Source organism: Herpailurus yagouaroundi, unplaced genomic scaffold, assembly GCF_014898765.1.
Source record: "Herpailurus yagouaroundi ecotype Mexico unplaced genomic scaffold, PumYag 184, whole genome shotgun sequence".
NCBI classification, from domain to species: domain Eukaryota; kingdom Metazoa; phylum Chordata; class Mammalia; order Carnivora; family Felidae; genus Herpailurus; species Herpailurus yagouaroundi.
The window spans coordinates 9607889-9622731 of NW_024412415.1; the positions used below are offsets into that span (position 1 = coordinate 9607889).

Sequence of the window (14843 nt, forward strand, 5' to 3'; positions counted from 1 at the left end):
AATCCCTGTCAAAATACCAACAGCATTTTTCACAAAACTAGAACAAATAATCCTAAAATTTGTATGGAACCAGAAAAGGCCGTGAATAGACAACACAATCTTGAAAATGTAGAACAAAACTAGAGGTATCACGATCCAGATTTCAAGATATACTACAAAGCTGAAGAAATCAAAACAGTATGGTACTAGCACAAAGACAGACATACAGATCAATGGAAAAGAAAAGAGAAACCTAGAAAAAACCCATGATTATATGGTCAATTTGTCTATGACAAAGGAGGCAAGAATATGCAATGGGAAAGAGAATCTCTTCAACAAATTGTGCTGGGAAAACTGGTCAGTTACAAGTAAAAGCATGAAACTGGACCACTTTCTTACACCATACACAAAAATAAACTCAAAATGGATTAAAGACTTAAATGTGAGACCTGAAACCATAAAATTCCTAGAAGAGAGCATATAGGCAGTAACTTCTCTTAAGACAAGGATAACGAAAACAAAAATAAACTATTGGGACTACATCAAAATTAAAATCTCTGCACAGCAAAGGAAAAAATAAAACTAAGGCAACCTACTAAATGGGAGAAGATATATGCAAATGACATATCCAATAAGGAGTTATCATCTAAAATACGTAAAAAACATACAACTCAACACCAAAAAAATCCCAAATAATTCAATTAAAAACGGTCAGAAACATGAACAGACATTTCTCCAAGGAAGCCATATAGATAGCCCACATGAAAAGATGCTCAACATCAATAACCATCAGAGAAATGCAAATCAAAATTATAAAGAGATATCACACTGTTAGAATGGCTAAAATCAACAACACAAGAAACAACAAGTGTTGGCAAGGATGTGGAGAAAAAGGAACCTGTTGGTGGGAATGCAAACTGGTGCAGCCACTGTGGACAACGGTATGAAGGTTCCTTCAAAAAATTAAAACTAGGACCACCCTACAATCCAGTAATCACACTACTGGGTATTTACCCAAAGAATACAAAAACACTAATTCGAAAAGATGTATGCACCACTATGTTTATTGCAGCATTATTTACAATAGCCAAATTATGGCAGCAACCCAAGTGTGTATCGACAGATGAATGGATGAAGAAGATATAAGATACACACACACATGCACACATGTATGCGTGCACACAATGGAATATTACCTAGCCATAAAAGAGAATAAAATCTTGCCATTTGCAAAAACGTGGATGGATCTAGAGGATATAATGCTAAGTGAAAGAAGTCAACCGGAGACAGGTAAATACCATATGATTTCACACATATGTGGAATTAAAGAAACAAAGCAAATAAACAAAGAAAAAAAAGGAGACAAACAAAAAATGAACTGTTAACTACAGAGAACAAACTGGTGGTTACCAGAGAAGAAGCGGATGGTGGGGGGGGGGGGAGGGGAGGGCAGGTGAAAGAGGTGAAGGAGATTAAGAGTATACTTATTATGATGAGCACGGAGTAATGTATATAATTGTTGAATCATTATATCGTACACCTGAAACTAATATAATGCTCTACGTTATTGTACTGGGATTAAAAGTTTTTAAACATTTATTTTCTGGAAAAATAAATGCAATGCAATGCAATGAAATGAAATGGTGAACCTGGAATTCACAATTAATTCTACATTACTTACCAAACCTCAGTTCTTCAACATGTATCATACACACTAATGAAGCCAGTTTCTTTTTTTATTCTCCTCCTCAAATGTGCTACTTTGGTTTTTGCTCACATTTTCCCCTCAACCTCATTTCCTCAAATCAAATACAACTCTTAAATCTAAGTATCCCTGTAAGAGGTAATATCAACCAATTAAAATTCAGGATTAGATTTTCAGGTATTAGCAAATTAGTCACCTACCAAAGCCCTGAGGCGAAAAAACAAGAAAATTAAAGTAAGTTTCCCAGAGTTGAAAAAGAGCGATCAAGTCTGGTGCAGAGACGAAAGCAGAGAAAGAAGACAATCAGCAAGGTAGCGCTGACCACTAAAAGTCATAGATGGTTGACCTCAAGAAAATATAGGATGGAAGTATATAACAAATCAATTTTAACTTCGTGTTTATATGTCTCTTACGTTAAAGAAATCCTTTAAGAGAGGAAAAGAATTCTGAATATACAAACCAAATCTTTACCAACCCTTCAAAATACCACCACTAAGTCCTTCTCTTAATTTTCTAGCTCTTGACCAATATAACCCAATAAGGAATGTTTGTGGTCTGTCACCAAACTGCGCAAAATGAAATAATCCGTGATATCTCCACCCGAAAAAGACAGTAAGAAGTAGACTTAATTTAAATAGTTAGATACTATCTTTGGATATTATACGCAAGATGGAACCCTGGTAGTTAAACACCGATTTTAATTGTGATATTAAAAAGGATTTTTACTCATCTAAGGCAAGTAGTGACAAACCCTTCCTTACTGTCCAAAATATTTTTTTAAAGAAATAGATATGCTGGTACTTTAAAATAAATGCATAAAACCTAATGAATCTTCTTGTTCTTACAACTTCATTTTTTTAATTCTATTTTTTATTTTTTAAAATTTACATCCGAATTAGTTAGCATATAGTGAAACAATGATTTCAGGATTCCTTAATGACCCTTACCCATTTAGCCCATCCCTCCTCCAACACCGCTCCAGCAACCCTCAGTTTGTTCTCCATATTTATGAGTCTCTTCTGTTTTGTCTCCCTCCCTGTCTTTATATTATTTTTGTTTCCTTTCCCTTATGTTCATCTGTTTTGTCTCTTAAAGTCCTCATATGAGTGAAGTCATAAGATTTTTGTCTTTCTCTGACTAATTTCACTTAGCATAATACCCTCCAGTTCCATCCACGTAGTTGCAAATGGTGTTCTTACAATTTCAAATGATAATTTACTACCTTTACTTTCAATCCAAGAGCTTAAAAAGCTATGGCAAGTGATGGTGTGGTGGTCTACATCCTAGCATTAAATATTAATGAATAATAATGTCATGCAAAAGGCAAATAACTGTATGTTATTTTTATATGATAGAAGACAGTAAAAAAATCAGAAAGAGGCATCAATCATTTATTTTCCTTTCAAAATAAAAAAGCCATTTAGTAATAAAGTGAAGAGCTGAGTTAAAAGTATCCCAAACCCACTAATGGGGATGCTCTGTAACTTAAAGAATAAATTCCAGCTCAGTGGCAAACTAGCAAATACTGGGATTCTGCAAAGCTGGGCTACCGTACTGCCAAAGACACAAGAAAATCAGTCCTAGCTTCCTTACCCACCTATCATTTACTCCTCTTATTTACCCACTTGCACCACCACCAAACAAACCACACCCAATGTAACAAAAACAGTTCATGAAGTACTTATACCAAGGAAGACAGAAAAATAAAAGGCATAGGTCCTGTCCTCAAAGAATCTACAATTTTGTTGAAAGAAATGAACTCACTATACAATATGACAATATGAGATCAAATGATAGCTTCTAAGAACAAAGAATAAGCACTGTGAGAAATCAACAGATTCGATGGATTAGAATGCATCACAGAGCTTAGAGCTTGACTGAGTTAACCTGTCGGTAAAGCAAAACAAAACAAAACAAAACAAAACAAAACAAAACAAAACAAAAGTGGTGAGCCCTCTAAACCAAGTCCCCAGAAAAAAATTGAGCCAAGGGAGTTTAAGGAACAAAGGCTCCTCTTAGCACTCACGAGGCTGCCCATCTAACAATTACCTAGGTTATAGTAGCTCACCAGGAGTCAAAGGCAAAAGTTTCCATCTCTTCAATCTAGATAGCCATCACAGGGAATTCTACCTTTTAAAACTCTCTATTCTATCACAACTGCCAATTTAAAACTACCAGGCTTTTGTGGTTAGAATGAATAAAATAAGCACGATTTCATTACCCTACTTAAAAAATGTACTTGTTTATCACAGATATGTACGAACAAGCATATGTAAAAATAAGAGAGAAGAAACCAAGAACTAGGGAACCATTCCAAGGCCCAGTATAAGGAAAATAATAATAATAATAATAATAATAATAATAATAATGATGATGATGAAGGGGGTGGAAACCATCAACAAAATAATTCAAGAAAACTTCCCAAGAGAAACCTTCAGATCACAAGTTTAAATAAAGCACACAAACAGGCATACTAGATTAAAACACACCCATACCATGGCATATCATCATGAAATTGAAAAACCCTGGGGGAAAAAGAGAAAAAAATTAGATATTGCCAAAGTGACAAGAATCATAATAGAATTATACTTAACCACTACAGTGAGTATGAAGACAAATTTTGGAAGCAAAATTATTTTCCATACAGAATTCTAAATCCAGCCAGTTTTTCATTCGAACATCAGAGTAGGATAAAAACACTTTCAGACATGCAAGAGAGGTCCCAAACACATACCTCCCATGCATCCTTTACTCAGGGAGCTAGTAGAACTGCTTCACTAAATGAGAATAAACACAAAAGAAAAGGGATTCAACAAGGCATACAATATAAAAGAAGCAAAGGGAATCCCCAGGAAGACATTGAGGTGTGATCCAAGGATGATACTTGTGAACAGATCAAAAATGCCTGACTGGAGCTGACTAGGAGGTCCCTGGAGAGACTCCCCTAAGAAGAGGAAATCAGGAGTTGTGAGAATTAGGAGTTCATACTTTTTTATTGCCAAACAGTATTCCACTTTATGTGGATTTACCACCCTTGATTTATCCATTCACTCTTTGAATTATACATTTTTGACAAGAATAGAGGTGATATAAATATTCTTGTATCTGCTTTTATATGAACACAAATTTTTATTGCTCAAGGGTAAATGCCTATGGGTAGGATTGATGGATCACACAGTAAATTCATATTTAACTTTTGTAAGTATCTGTTTAATTGCTTTCTAGAAGAACTGCATCATTTTGCAACTCCACCAACAATGTGAGAGTTCCAGTTGCTCCACATCCTCCTCAGTACTTGGTACAGTTAACAGTTTTAATTTAAGCCATCGTAATGGATGTGCAATGGTAACTCACCAAGGTTTTAATTTGCATTCTCCTAATAGCTAGTTATGCTAAACATCTTTCCATGAGCTGATCTGCCACTCTATATCCCCTTTGCCAAAGCCTATTAAACATTTTTAAATGGCTTATATTCTTACCATTGAGTTTTCAAAGTTCTTTACATATTCCAAATATAAGTCCTTTGCAGGTATGTGACTTGCTAGTATTTTCTTCCAGCCTATAATGTGTCTTTTCATTCTCTTAGTAGCATCTTCACAAGCAATGTTTTTCATTTGATAAACTCCAATTCATCGATTTCTTCTTTCAGGAATCATGCTTTTGGTCTCATGTCAAAGAACTTCTTGTCTACACTCAGGACACAGAGATTTTCTCGTTTTCTTCTAAAAGCTATATAGCTTTATGTCTAAAATTTAGATGTGTGGTACATTTTAAGTTCATTTTTGTTTAATATGCTTGGTTTAGATCAAACTTCATTATTTTTGTATGTTGATGTCCAATTATTCCAACGCCACTTATTGAAAAGATTATTCTTTTTCCATTTTGCAACTTTATAAAAAATTATCGGCCATATTTGTGTGGGCCTGTTTCTGGAATCTCTATTCTATCTCATTGAGCTACAGCTCTTTCCTTTGCCAATAAAGTCTTGATTATGATAGCATCATGCTGTTTTTAAATCATGTAGTTTCATTTTTTCCAACATTTTTCTTTTTCAAGATTGTTTTGATTATTCTAGGTTCTTTCCCTTTCTTTAGAAATTGTAGAATCAGTTTATAACTAGGCAGAGTGCTGTTGGGATTTTTTTTTTATCAATACTGCTTTAAATCTATAGATCATTTGGGGAAAACCACCATCATTACTATCGCGATTCTTCAAATTCATGAATACAACGTATTTCTCCATTTACTTAAATCTTTTCTTTTTTTTAATCATGGTTTTATAATTCTCAGCATAGAGATCTTACACATATTTTGTCACATTTATAGCTGAGTGTTTCATTTTGGGGGAGCTACGTAAAGTTTTTTAAATTCAGTTTTTAATTGTTTATCACTAGCATATAGAAATATGATTGCTTTTTCTGAGTTGACCATGAATCACTTGCTAAACTCACTACTTTAGGAATTTTTTCGTGGATTCCTTGGGATTTTCTACATAGATGATTATGCCATCTGCAAATAGGGACAGTTTTACGTCTTCTTTCCAATCTCTATGTCATTATTTCTTCAAGTATTTTTGATGGACCACACTCATTCTCTTCTCATTCTGGATCTCTGATGATACAAATTTAAGACTTTATCACAGTCTCGTAGGTCCCTGAGGCTGTGTATTTCTTTATTTTTAATTGTTTTCCTCTGTATTCAAATTACATCATTTCTGTTTATGTTCAAGTGCACTGACTCTTTCATTGTCATGTCTACTCTGCTATTGAGCTGATTTAATGAGTTTTCATTTCCATTATTGTATTTCTTAGTTCTAAATTCTCCATTCAGTTCTTCATATCTTCTATTTCTTTGCGGAGACTTTCTATCTTCTTGCTCAATCCTGGAACATGGTTATAATAGCTGATTTTAAAATTGTTTTTCAGATAATTTTAACATATGTGTGATCACCATCTGTTAGGTGTCTTTTCCCATGTGAGTTCAATATTTCTGATTCTTTTTAAGCTGAGTAATTCTAGATTGTATTCTGGACACTTGGAATATTACTTTATGATACTCTGGGTCCTATTTAAGTCCCACTAAGAATGTTGGTGTTTTTGTTTTGGACAATAACTGACCACTTGGGTTCACATTTCAAGTTCTGACCAGCCTCCTGTGGGTTCTATTTCCAATTTCAATTCAGTTTTGAAACCCTCTGTAGTCATACTGAATGTGTTTTATAACTGTCCCACGTAGTGTCTAGTTTGGGAGTTAAGGGGTGGTCTATCCCGTATTTCAGTCCTCAATGTTTCTGTATGCTGTTGAGGATCAGACTCAGGTAGGTACAGCTTGGAAGTCAACTCATGATTCCATAAGTAACTTTAAGTAGTCAGTTTCCCAAACTCCTCATTTTCTTGCAATCTCTTGGTTCCCCGGGGCTCTCCTTTTCCAGCTTTCCAGCAGAAAATTGAGGCTTCATTAACCCCACTCTGCCATGTACTCCTCAAGACTGGGCCAAGCAACAAAAAAAGAGCAGAGGGAGCAGAAAAGCCATGGGATTTACCTCACTCTCTTGAGACCAGAGCTCCTCCAATCTGAGAGGAAACTTCCCCTCCCTCTGAGATTTAGGCTCCTGCCTGCCCCCACTGAGGCCACTGCAGCTGCTCCCAAGGACTGCTTGAGGCCTGGGGTGCAAGAAAATGAAGAAAAGGAAAAAAAAGAATGATGCGGTATTGCCACATTTTCTCTGAGCATTAGGAGACCCCTTCCCGGAGCTCCTGGAGTCAGAACTAGAGGGCGTCTCCTGGTAGTTTTTCTGTCGTGTTAATAATGCTCACTTCCAAGTTTCAGGATACATTAAGTTCAGGCTGGGGCATACTGGAAGGAAAGAAATGGTAAACTCACCGCCGGTTCAGTGGTACTTTGAATTCTGGTCTTCGTCCCCAATCTGCCTCCTACTATTTATTTTTCAGAGTCCTCAAATAGCCACTCCAAGCACTCTGTCCAGGTTTTATAGCTGCATTCAGTGGGAGAGACAGGGTGAAGTGTGCTTACTCCATCTTATCTGGAACCAGAACCTGGACTACTGCTTTTCATAATAACTTTGAGGAACTAATTACTGAATCTATTTATATAACTTTGATTATACAAAATTAAAAATTAAAAATAAGCAAATCCTATATTAACCTTATTGTGAAAAAGGAAATAAGTAAGCCAGTAGAATCACATTTTTTAAGCATATATTCTTTTGGGTATTATATGCTTATGAAAAAAGTGAAGTTTTTAATTGTACTTTGCTTTATTTCTTTAAATTTTATTTTACTTGTGGATTTTTGTAAATGCTACGACTGTTAGAAATTTGTTAAAAGAAGAAAAAAAAAGTAGGAGTTATCCAAAGTACAAAACAGAGGAAGTAGATTGCACAGAAGAGGTTATAAACTGTTTAAAAAACTGAAAAAAGTTGGAAGATGACCAACACTCCAAGTCTAAGCCAAGAGTTTCAAGAGGCAAGCAAAGTGGGCAGGAACCAATTCAAGGTCTTGTATGACAGGTTAAGGTGGCTGGACTTTAGCTGAGAAAAGGAAGGCCCTGAATTGTTTTAGCAAAGGTTGGGAATGCTATGATGCAATCAGTACGTCTGAACAATTATTCCTGCTGCAGAACATAAAGGTGCATAAAAAATGAGTGTCACTGTCTAAATCTTAGGGGTCATGTTAAGTTGCAGAACAAATATATATACAATATGATTGCACGTATTGTGGAGGCATATGGGTAAGAGAGGGAAATTTTACATACACACATGCAAAAAGTTATGTCATATGTAATCAAAGGATTTTATAAATGAGTATGATTCCATGATTTATATACAGAATATATATCACATGATTATATATATGCATGCGCAAAGATAGATAGATAAATAGCTGATTATAATATGTACTATTTCTGGAAAAAACAAAAGAAACTAGTAACAATGGTTAATTTTGGAGGAGAGTGAGGGGCTAAGAGAAAGCAAACTTACTTTTTACTTTATTCTTCTGTTTGATTTTTAAATCTTGTACTGTGAATACTTACACCCTTAAAAAGGGTTGTAAAAAAAAAAAGAGCGAGGTCTTACACACGAACTAGACAGAAGATAGTAAAACAAGATAAGTATGAATGAGCCTAGCATTCAGTACCCCAACTCCTAGCATATAGTCAGCTCTCAAACACTCTACAGATCTCTCCACAAATAAGGTATTACTAACCGTTTATAAAGCAAGTTCATAACACAAAACAGTTTTTTTTTATTATATCACACTACACGTCATTAATTCACCATGTATTTTCAATCATTCAGAAATGTAAACAGAAGATAAAGAGTAAGAATGGATTCCGAAGATATTTATTATCATTATACTACATTTTTACTATAAAAGAAAGATTTGCATAATTCTTTTCAATTTCGTAAGCACTGAGGGATATAAAAAGCTTTACAGTAAAAGATCCTCTCCTTTCCCGGTCCCTCCTAATGCCAATACCCAAACATAACCATTTCCAATGGCTTCTTGAGCTCTGTATGATTCCAGACTTTCATTGTGCTTATAAAGCACATATAACTATATGTGCATATGTATATACAAAGACAAGCATATATACATTATATTCCCTTTCAAGAAAATGGAACTCTGCTCCTTAAATACCCTAGAACTATTCTATTTCTATATGTCCAGAGTAATGAACAGACAAATCCCCAAGTTGGCAGATAATGTTAAATCTTCCAAGTAGAGAATATTAAAATAAATCACTGAACAGATAAAGTTCTCAGAGATCTCCTAACACATCTTTGATGGAACAAATGAACCTTAACCAGGGCAAGCAAAAATTACTTTAGGGAAAAGAAGTACCAGATGAAATAAACAAAAGAGCAGATGACAGGTTAATAAATGGGTAGATGACATAATAAAGGGTGAGGGTTTATCTCTAACCTTTTAGTCCCAGAGTTCAATTACTCTGTTCTCCCACAAAAGGAGTTATCAGAGATCTTCTAACACCCTTTGATGGTACAGATGCACCTTGATGAGGGCAAGCACTTTGGAGTAACTTTCACAGACAGTCTTCTATACTGGACAGACCAGTAGTCTAATCCAAAAAAGACGTTGTCTCTCATTCTTACAACTGGGGAAAGGGAGTAGTCATACTTTGCAGCAGAAGCTAGAGACTTCAAGCAGGAGGGCAGAAGAGGTACTGCTGCTCTTCCGTACTAGCAATCCTTCTTCCCAACTCTCAGCTTGTACTCTGCAGTCTCCAAGGCAAAAATAAAATGCAAGACCAATATAACAGAGTGAAAAAATTTCCCCAGAAGTCAAAACAAAATCAATTCCTTTTTAAGGGCTATACCAAAGTAGTTTTCCTCTACATTTATGTGGGGCAAGAAAAATTAATTCCCAGCTATTTCAACTGAGAATAATAAAAATAAAAATAATAAAATTACTTGATTATCAAACAATGGCATTTACTCTATTTTTTTAAGTAGCCTCCATGCCCAATGTGGGATTTGAACTCACAACCTTGAGATCAAGAGTCATGTGCTATAACCAAATGAACTAGCCAGGCACCCCCTATTATTTTTTGATATTAATAGGATCTTTCTATACTTGCTTTTAGAGAATCTAGAGGAGAAAAAACTTAGTTTATAAATTATCTTCTCATCTAAGATAAAGAGAAAAACTTCAGTTTTACTCAAGTTGGTGCATAATGAAAGAGTACAAGAGATAAGATGCTTTATTTCATTCACAGAATGAAGTAGAGTTAAAATGGGGCAGGAAAGCTAGACAACTTTCTAAGTCACTCATTGATTTAAGCAGTGATTTTTAAACACCATAAACTTCATTAGATTGAACACATTATGGAAGGCACTTTCACATAAGAATTAGTGAGAAATCTGATCTGTAGGATACTTTTAAAGAAAAACTATTTTATGCTTAGATATATAGTTATATAGTAATTAGAAGCAAATAAACAAAACCTAAACTTTTAAAGATCCAAGAAAGCTTCTTTGATGAAAAGATATACTAAGTATAAAACATAGTAATTTTATAATACTCTTGAATTCCCAAAACAGTAGAACCACCTATATCCAAAAATAAAAAACTTCTAAACCAAATAGAAATGATTTTCTGGAAGATCCAAGTGACTCTTTTTTATAACAATAAAGAGTTAAATCTCTATCCAACATGGTTTGGAGAATCTAAGCTGTGATCATCTAAACTTTTTTTTTTTTTTTTACTTACCCAAAAAAAAAAAAGTTTATAAAGAAAATTACCAGAAATAGAAGTTATTTTTCTTACTCTCTCATATCGCCATTTACAAATGTATGCTATCACCAAATACAAAGCTAATTGGTGCTACCATTTTGCTCCTGAACATAATATATATGTCAAGTTTAAGTATATATAATTCTTTAAATACCTTGCAATTTAAAAGGGAACACAAACGTATTTTTATTTTATTTATTTTTTATTCATTTTTGAGAGAGAGACAGACAGGCAGACAGAGCTCAAGTGGGGGAGAGGCAGAGAGAAAGAGAGACACAGAATCCGAAGCAGGCTCCAGGCTCTACGCTGTCAGCACAAACCATTAGATCATAACCTGAGCCTAAGTCAGACGCTTAACCAACTGAGCCACCCAGGTGACCCTATTTTTTTTTAATGTTTTATTTATTTATTTTTGAGAGAGAGAAAGAGAGAGAGCGCGTGCGCGCACACACACAAATGGAGGGGAGGGACACAGAAAGAGAGAGAGAGAAAAAGAGACAGAAGGCTCCAGGCTCTGAGCTATCAGCACAGAGCCCGATGTGGGGCTCGAACCCACAAACCGAGAGATAATGACCTGAGCCAAAGTCAGATGCTTAACCGACTGAGCCCCCAACACAATGTATTTTTGAAAATAAACAATTCCAGGGGCGCCTGGGTGGCGCAGTCGGTTAAGCGTCCGACTTCAGCCAGGTCACGATCTCGCGGTCCGTGAGTTCGAGCCCCGCGTCAGGCTCTGGGCTGAGGGCTCAGAGCCTGGAGCCTGCTTCCAATTCTGTGTCTTCCTCTCTCTCTGCCCCTCCCCCGTTCATGCTCTGTCTCTCTCTGTCCCAAAAATAAATAAAAAACGTTGAAAAAAAAATTTGAAAATAAACAATTCTGGAGCACCTGGGTGGCTCAGTCAGTTAAGCATCCGACTTCAGCTCAGGTCATGATCTCACTGTCCATGAGTTCGAGCCCTGCATCAGGCTCTGTGCTGACAGCTCGAAGCCTGGAGCCTACTTCAGATTCTGTGTCTCCCACTCTCTCTCAAAAATAAATTAAGATTAAAAAAAATTTTTTTTATAAAAAAAAAATAAACAATTCAGATGCACCCCATGTTTATAGCAGCACTATCAACAATAGCCAAAGTATGGAAAGAGCCCAAATGTCCATCAATGGATGAATGGATAAGAAGATGTGGTGCATATATATATATACATATATATATATATATATATATATATGTATATATATATACACACATACATACACACAATGGAGTATTACTTGGCAATCAAAAAGAATGAAATCTTGCCATTTTCAACTACATGAATGGAACTGGAGGGTATTATGCTAAGAGAAAGACAAAAATCATATGACTTCACTCACATGAGGACTTTAAGAGACAAAACAGATGAACATAATGGAAGGGAAACAAAAATAATATAAAAACAGGGAGGGGGACAAAACAGAAGAGACTCATATTTATGGAGAACAAACTGAAGGCTACTGGAGGAGTGTGGGGGGCGGGGATGGGCTAAATGGGTAAGGGGCACTAAGGAATCTACTCCTGTTGCACTATATGCTAACTAATTTGGATGTAAATTTTTAAAAATAAAAAAAAATTAAAATTAAATTAAAAAAAGAGGACTGACAAGGAAGAAACCGTAAAGTCTCTTGATTCAAGAACCTTCTAAAGGATTTGCTCTCAAACTTGTGTGTGCGTTAGAATGACCAAGAAAGCTGAAGAAGGCAGCTCACAGACTCTGAATCTGTTAAGTCTCTGAGTGGGAACTCCTTTTCCTTTTGACAAGATCTTCAGATGCTTTGGATACAGAGCAAATTTAAGAATCACCTTATTAAATACTCCTAGAGGCTAAAAGTGCCTATTTATCCAAGGTGAGAACCTTCTAAACTGGAAGATTTTCACTGTGTCTAAAAAAACCATTCTCTTCATTAAATTTGCATATTCTTGGGGCGCCTGGGTGGCGCAGTCGGTTAAGCGTCCGACTTCAGCCAGGTCACGATCTCGCGGTCCATGGGTTCGAGCCCCGCGTCAGGCTCTGGGCTGATGGCTCGGAGCCTGGAGCCTGTTTCCGATTCTGTGTCTCCCTCTCTCTCTGCCTCTCCCCCATTCATGCTCTGTCTCTCTCTGTCCCAAAAATAAATAAAAAACATTGAAAAAAAAATTTTTTTTTAAATTTGCATGTTCTTATGCAGTCTTGGGATAAAAGCATAACACTAAAGGTTAAATATGAACCTGGAATAATTACTTGACAGAAAATTACTAACTGCCAAGAAATAACTGATATTAGAGTTTAAACATGAACGGTTCATTTAAAGTTTTCTTAAATTAGACCTATATTTTATTAAAATTTTCTATTCAGATTTGTTATAAATACAAGGAAAACTTGTAAACAATTTTGGACACATTGAGAAATACTTAAATATAATTAAACAGGATTTTTCATTTGTAAAAAAAAATTTTTTTTATAAAAAAATTAAACAATTCAGGGGCTCCCAGGTGGCTCAGTCAGTTTAGTAGCCAACTCTTGACTTCGGCTTAGGTCATGATCTCATGGTCCTGGGATGAAGCCCTGGCATCGGGCTCCACAATGAGTATGTTGCCTGTTTGGGATTCTCTCTCTAGTTCTCTCTCTGCTCTTCCTCTGTGTGTGCACACACTATCTCTCTCAAAATAAATAAACTTAAAAAAAAAATAATTCAAACACATTAAAAAGTACACATTAAGAATAAACCAGACAGAATCTAGTGGTTATTAAAACCTATTGAGAAAAATGTGTTGGCCCAATAGCAACTAGTGCCCTAGGGCCATATTGTAATCTCAATTATTTCCCAATAAAAGGAAATAGGGCTTCTTGGAGAAACAGAGTTCCAGATTCCAACAATAGCATGGGGGAAAGTTCAAGGAAAGCCTGAAATATGGCCTGTGCCAGAAAGGAAAGATGATATCAAAGAACACTGGAGTTAGAAAGACACAGCAACCAACTTGAAAGGGCTTCCACTAGCCAAAGACACGAAAATTTGAGCATCAAAATAACAATGACTGCAATGAGTTGAAATAAAATACATAAAAATCCTTGAGTTCATGGCGATTCTGGAAACAAAAACAAAAACAAAAAAATTCACCGGTCATATATGGCACAAAGCTCATTATTCTGAGAATTGGAAAATAAAAGGATCAAAAATCAAGTCTTTACCCTGCCCTTCTTATAGCAACTATGTTTTGGGGGAAACACAGAGCTGATGAAATAAAGTTCTAACTTGATAGGATAATTCCACTTCAGAAATTTGGTAGAAATAAAAGAATCAGAAAAATCACTATTTTGTAACCCCTATGAAAACAATATATCCAGACAATGTACTCTTGCCAAAAACAACAGCAATCACAACATGAATCTCACCGAAGCTCTATATATCTACTACCAGTTCACAGGAAACACAGAGGCTAGAAAAACATGTTAAAAGGCACCCCAAGTATGTGATTAGCAAAATCCAGAATTTGGACTATTCTACAGAATAGAACTAAGAACTTCATTTCTCCAACAAATAAATGCAGGGGCACCTGGGTGGCTCAGTCAGTTAAGCATCCGGTTAAGCATCTGACTCTTGATTTGGGCTCAGGTCATGGTCTGATGGTTCATGAGTTCAGGCCCTGCATCGGGGTCTGGGCTGATATCATGGAGCCTGCCTGGACTGGTTAGGTTCACACAGCAGTGGATGGTGGAGTTGGTCCTGATTCCTCAGGTGTCACTTTTTTTGTCAACTACAACTTATGTTTTTCTATATATTATACTTCTGCCACTTCCCACTGGTCAATGCTATAGTCAAGAGTCAAAGCATGCCTCTCAGTCCTGCTCACTCACCAGTTCCTTCCCTCCCCAT

The 14843-nt window shown here is 35.8% G+C and overlaps 1 protein-coding gene across 6 annotated transcripts in view; it reads right to left on the bottom strand.

Moving 5' to 3' along the window:
• The window catches only part of TTBK2 (tau tubulin kinase 2), a 161175-nt gene that overhangs the window by 101442 nt on the left and 44890 nt on the right, over positions 1–14843 (bottom strand). Inside the window, exons 2-3 of one of the 6 annotated variants that reach the window (XM_040492422.1) lie at positions 7567–7678; positions 7226–7346 (exon numbers count right to left, since the gene is read on the bottom strand). The exons of 2 other annotated variants lie outside the window; for them this stretch is intronic. The gene's annotated coding sequence lies outside the window, so the exon portion shown is untranslated. Of the gene's footprint in view, positions 1–7225; positions 7347–7566; positions 7679–8683; positions 8740–9629; positions 9959–14843 lie in introns of those variants that run through there. 3 more of the 6 variants (XM_040492420.1, XM_040492421.1, XM_040492419.1) reach the window with 3 other exon arrangements.